Source organism: Prionailurus bengalensis, chromosome A3, assembly GCF_016509475.1.
Source record: "Prionailurus bengalensis isolate Pbe53 chromosome A3, Fcat_Pben_1.1_paternal_pri, whole genome shotgun sequence".
NCBI classification, from domain to species: domain Eukaryota; kingdom Metazoa; phylum Chordata; class Mammalia; order Carnivora; family Felidae; genus Prionailurus; species Prionailurus bengalensis.
The window spans coordinates 76983822-76989949 of record NC_057354.1 but is presented as its reverse complement, the minus strand read 5'-3'; the positions used below and the strand labels follow the sequence as shown (position 1 = coordinate 76989949).

The window sequence follows — 6128 nt, the reverse complement described above, 5'->3', positions numbered from 1 at the left end:
TTTTTGAGACAGAGAGAGACAGAGCATGAACGGGGGAGGGGAAGAGAGAGAGGGAGACACAGAATCGGAAGCAGGCTCCAGGCCCTGAGCCATCAGCCCAGAGCCCGACGCGGGGCTCGAACTCACGGACTCACAGACCAAGAGATGGTGACCTGAGCTGAAGTCAGATGCTTAACCGACTGAGCCACCCCGGCGCCCCATTGTTTATTTATTTTTGAGACAGAGACAGAGCATGAGCAGGGAAGGGGCAGAGAGAGAGGGAGACACAGAATCTGAAACAGGCTCCAGGATCCGAGCTGTCAGCACAGAGCCCGACACGGGGCTCGATCCCACGAACTGTGAGATCATAACCTGAGCCGAAGTCGGACGCCCAACTGACTCAGCCACCCAGGCGCCCCAGCAAATTTTTAAATCTATTTGAACACCAGTTTCTTAAATCATGAAATGTAAATAAGACACACCTGGAAAGATTGTTAAAAGTACTAGAAACAAAAGATCTCAAAAATAACTATTTACTACAAAGATTTTCTCATTTTTACTAAAGTGTGGATTTGTTCCTGGGGAAAATAATTATCAATATCCTGGATGAATTTTATTTTTCTGATTTCTAAATAAGATAATTGTCATTGTCAATGATGAAAACTATCTATGATTAGTACACTATGGTCAGGGTACAAATATTTACAACCACCAACAGCACCAGGCTCTTTCCACATATTTCCTCCTGTATCTCCACCTGCAATGGTTCATGTAACTTTGTGAGGCAGTGCTGATATCACAATATATAGACAAAGAAATCAAGGCTCAAAGATGAAGTAACTCACCCTAAGTCTCCCAGTTAAAAGGCAGCTTTACCCCACTTGAAGCTCATGTTTCTCCACGTGCTATGATATTAATCATGCACTGTGTGATGAGAAAGAGATTGTTCAAATAGGTCATAACAGGCTTCATCTTTAAAATGGCATCTGAATTAAGTCACGCCAAGATGAGGAAAAAAATCCAAAGGAGAACAAACACCAAGAACTAAAACCTTATAGTGGAAAATTACATTGATTCACTGAATAGCTGCCTTGTGGCAGCCACTGTCCCAGGTGAAAGATGTAGATTAAAAAGTCTCGATCAGCAAGAAGTTCATAAGCAGGTAAGACAGACAAGTAAGCAAAATTATCATATTGATGTGATAACTATTGTGTTTGAATTATGCCCAGGATGTCATAAGACCTGAAGGACAGATACCTAACCCAGTGTAAGAAAAGGAGCTACCCAGGCTGCAACTTGCAGGATGAGTAAATATACACTAAGCAGAAAAGCATTCAAGTGAGAGCATTTTATGCAGAGAAAGTGGTATACACAAAGTTGTGAAGGTGAAATAGACCACGACCCATCCTCCAAGGTGCTACAGGTTCAGAATTTCTGGAGCCCAAATGGGTTGAAAGAGATAGCATAAAATGATGCTGGAATGCTACCAGAGCCAGACCACAGTGGTTCTTTTTTGCTATGGCAGAGGCTTGAACTTTATCTTGAAAATGACTCATTCCTTTATGGATATTGCTAAATCCTTTATTAGAATTACTTCTGCAACAATGGTGCCAATAACAGTAACTGATGCCTAACATTCATGCTTTATATTAATAATCTAATTCTTAAAACAATGCTATGAGATGAATATCATTACTATTATGTGCCAATCATTGTGTTAGTCTCTACTGATAGAACAGTGAGCACGAATGTCATAGATATTAAATAGAGAAAGTTATATTCAGATTTGCATTTTAAACGATCATTTTAGCAGGGATTTGGAGGATGACATTGAAAAGGCTACCTGGCAAGTTGAAACCGGTTATAAAATACCTACTGTATGCAGACAAGATATTATGAAGACTGGATTTAAGGCAGAAGAGGTAGAACTGAAAAAGAGGGAATAGATTTGAGAGCTACTTAAAAGCACGCCATGGTTACCAATTAGATATGGAAGATCAGGTGACAGGAAGAATCTGGGATGTCAACCAGGTTTTGGCTTTCGCCTCTGGGTGGAGGTAATCCTGTTCTCTGAAATGGACAAAACAAGAGGAAGAACAGATTTTATACAGGAAGGTCATCTCTTCAGACTAGAAATGCAGATTTCAGAGTCATAGTTTAAAGGCAGTATATCCACAGACATGGATATGAATGAAATCACGAATATAGGAAAAGCAAGAGGAGAAGAGGGATGATAATGAACTCTAACAACAGTTTAAGAAGCTATGGATAAATCATTAGGAGAGCTGGTATATGTATGGCAGAGATCTAAAGCTGAGAGGCAACAATGTATATTTGGAGTTATCTACATGTAAATGGAAGTTGAACCTGTATGTGAAAATAAACTCCCTAAAAGAAAGATTATCAATTGAGTAGGGGAGGATAAAGATGAAATCAAGGAAGGTATCTACCTATACTCTGTATGTACAGAAGACCTTCCTAATGAAGATATGATAGTCTTCCAGAATATAAGAAAATATAAAAAGAACATTTCAAAGGGCAGAATATGGCTTTGGGTTGATCTAATTATACTCTCAGCCTCCCTTATTTCCTTCCAGATCATATCACCCAAAAGCAAGAGAGCCAGCTCTAGCCAAATGCCACAACCTTGACCTTGGAAAAGCATGAAAATAACTGATGGGCATGAAGAATCAAATGCCTAGTCTTCTAACCAAAAATCACTAACCAACTATAGACTCCATTTCTAGGCTCATCTAAATTTCTAGCCTAAATACCCATTTCTTTATATTCCTTTTGATATGCAAAGCAACTAGCTAAAGATTTTAATTGACATTTTCAAGAACAAGTCATTGAATCTCACTTGAAGTCTTCAAATTGAACTGATATGTGGAAAATTAATCCTGTGGAAACTAGAAAAGCTGTTTTACATGTGACATGGAGAAAAGACAATCTCAGCTTCACTTGGGCTGAGGGGGGAAAAAAACTTTTTCTATCATAAGTTTCTCCAATTTAAGGAGAGATAATGGGTTGGAAACCATTTCCACAATTGCTTCTAATGCTATTACTGCCTGAGAAATAATACACCAAGACACTCCTGGCTGTTAGATATGCTTTGTTAATATACTATTCTAAAGTGAAAATGTTTAGGGTTCATCAATTATAAAGGAATAAACTTCTACCTTGTTGATGGTGAAACCAAATATACTTTATATAGATAGACAGATAGATAGATAGATAGATAGATAGATAGAGATAGAGATATGTAGATATATATATCTATCTATATATACATATATTTTGTTATATACATACATATACACATATATATAAACAATACTTATGCTGTATAAACAATCTTTTTTCTCTACTTTAGAGCAGAAGTACTGTATGGAGATAGTAATCAACTGTAATTATTGCTTTTGAAAACTCAAGCTTTAAAACCCACAAAATACTTTAAAAATAAATGCAGGAAGCTTCATAAAATACATTTTCTCAATTCAACAAAGAAAAAAAAATCAAACCAGTTAGGACACTCAAGTGTTATTTGCAGCAATCATGATAAGTCAATTTGGGCTTAAACCATGATTGTTATAAACACTCACAAAACATATTATTTACCAGATGGCAATCTTACTCAAGCAAACATATAAAACTTATGTTTCATTATTATCAAATAAGGATGAACTTGCCACTGGGATAACCTCCAGTAGTTAAACAAACACATCTCTGCAAAATGAGTGCCATGGTTTCTATCATTGGATAAGTATATAGAGTAAAGGAACCATCTTAATATTTAGCAGCACAAGCTTATATTCAAGAACCAAAGCATACAGCTAAAAACATACACATGAAAGATGTCATATTCATGTCTGTGCTTAGACTTGTGTTTTCAGTTTCTTAGCAAAATGTTATTGCATTTTAGTATTGAGAAAGGGAACAGTCTGAAATTATGACCTAAGCTAAAACATCTGTATTGAATAATTATTAGTTGATATTATGCAATGTATAAAGCAATCCTAAGACTCTCTTGTTACTGCCCCCTCCACCAAATACAATATCAGAATCTATCAGACTCTAACTCTGGTGGAATGCACACTATAAGAGTTGTACTAGGCACCTGGGTGGCTCAGCAGGTTAAGCGTCTGACTCTTGATTTTGGCTCAGGTCAGGATCTCATGGTTCATGAGTTAGAGCCCCTGTCAGGCTCTGCACTGACATTAGAGTCTGCTTGGGATTTTCTCTCTCTCTCTCTCTCTCTCTCTCTCTCTCTCTTCCTCCCTCCCTCCCTCCCTCTCCATGTCTCTCTGCCCTTCCCCCGTGTGCTCTCTCAAAATAAATAAATAAAACCTTAAAAATAAAGAGTTGTACTTTATGAGTTATAATATCACAGACTAATGGCAGGATACTAAAGGTCTGTTTGTGATGAATACCAGATTATTATATCAGTGTGTGTGTGTGTGTGTGTGTGCGCGCACGCACACAAGTGTGTCCGCGCTCACACACATGCACTAGTCTGGTTGAAAAGTGATCCTTTTTGTAACTGAAAATCATATAAATTTTAAAATAGTTTAAAAATTAGTTTTTTATTGTTCTACAATGAAAATGAAATGAGGATTGAAAGCTTCCTTTGCTAATGTGTTTCTTGGTCACAGGCAATACTCTCAAACAAGCTGTTACTCAGAAACTCCATTGTAATATGAGGCAGACACTCCTTGAACTTATACAAGCATGGTGAAAGTTCAGAGGTATTAGGACATAGGGAGCCATGGAAATAGAGACCATGGACAAAAACTGAGACCACGGACAGAAATATCAGGACTCTGAAACAGAAGTGATGGATCTTTCATCCCCTCATTAGGTCTGCAAGGCCCAAACCCAAGCACTATGGAATGACCGACTGTAGAGCATTTATGCCCAACAGGACAATAAAAAAAGTCCAGATTGTCCACCCACCCACCCCCACTCTGCTACCTCACTGGTTGCAATACCTTGTGCTGAAAAATCCCGAGTTAGTGGCTATAGCAGAAGTTGGTAAACTGTCTGCTTTCTGAATACAAACACAGCTCTTCCACATGAAGATAACATAAGTAAAGAAACAAATTCTGGGTTTTGACAAGTTAAATGGCTATCTGAAATTAGAAAAGTGTTCTGAAGACTTTCCTCTTCCCCACACTGTTCTCTAAAACTAATAGGTAAGGGCAGGGACTTCTCATTGGATTGCATCAAGGCGAAAGACAATCTCTCTCCATAGAGGAGTAAGCAGGCACTTCACCTGGCAGAACATTTCACCATTGAAGGAAAGATTGCCTTTAGATTCCAACTTCCTTGAGGGTCGAGTCTCTTTCTCTGTTACTTTCTGAATTGCACCTAAAACACTGAGGACTTTCAAAGAATATTGGTTTGTGACAGACAAAATGGATCACTTACACTGTACATCAGTACCAAAAACTTTAATGCACTCAAACAAGGTCATTTCATCGTTACCAAGGAGCCAAAGAAAAGAAAACTAGAGAGAGAGAACCTTTTTGACAGTTGTTCCTTTACAAGTACTCTACTAACATGGACCAAGATTGAACGATGATTCCAAAAAAACAACAACAGAGTATGTGATGTGCTCACAACCTCTAATACCCTGATAAATTTACCTGGGGTATATTCTTCTTTATAAGATCTATTAGGCGCATTTCTAGCTACTTAGAAAAAAGGTAAATGACCCAGGCAGGACATGTGGCATCACGACCAAAGACCAATTTTTAAGTGGCTATTTTATATACGTAATTGAAATGTATACTACTGTTGGTCTTTCTTCTTTCCCCTCTATTTAACTGCTGGTGCAAATATTTATAAAACTGATAACACAATTGTAGCACCTAATAAAGACTTCTATTATTCATTGGTATTATAAACATATTTCCTTTATATAATTAGTGTAGCTTCATTACAAAACCATTTGGAAAGCCATCTCCCATAATTCCTCCACCCTAATACAGTTCTTCTCAGTTCTTCTCTCTTTCCGAAGGTGATGAATATGTCACATGAGAAAATAGTTTTTAGCCCTCACTTACCAGCCTACCAGCAGTCACAAAGCCACTCTCCTTCTAGTAACAGGGCAATAGAAAATTCTCTTTGAGATAAACACCAGAAGATCG

The 6128-nt window shown here is 37.7% G+C and overlaps 1 long non-coding RNA gene across 1 annotated transcript; it reads left to right on the top strand.

Moving 5' to 3' along the window:
- The first annotated feature begins 671 nt into the window (after positions 1–671).
- Positions 672–5872, top strand: LOC122496873. The gene is made up of 2 exons (XR_006300975.1): positions 672–1141; positions 4632–5872. It is a non-coding gene; the product is annotated as an uncharacterized LOC122496873 (long non-coding RNA).
- The last annotated feature ends 256 nt before the right edge of the window (positions 5873–6128 follow it).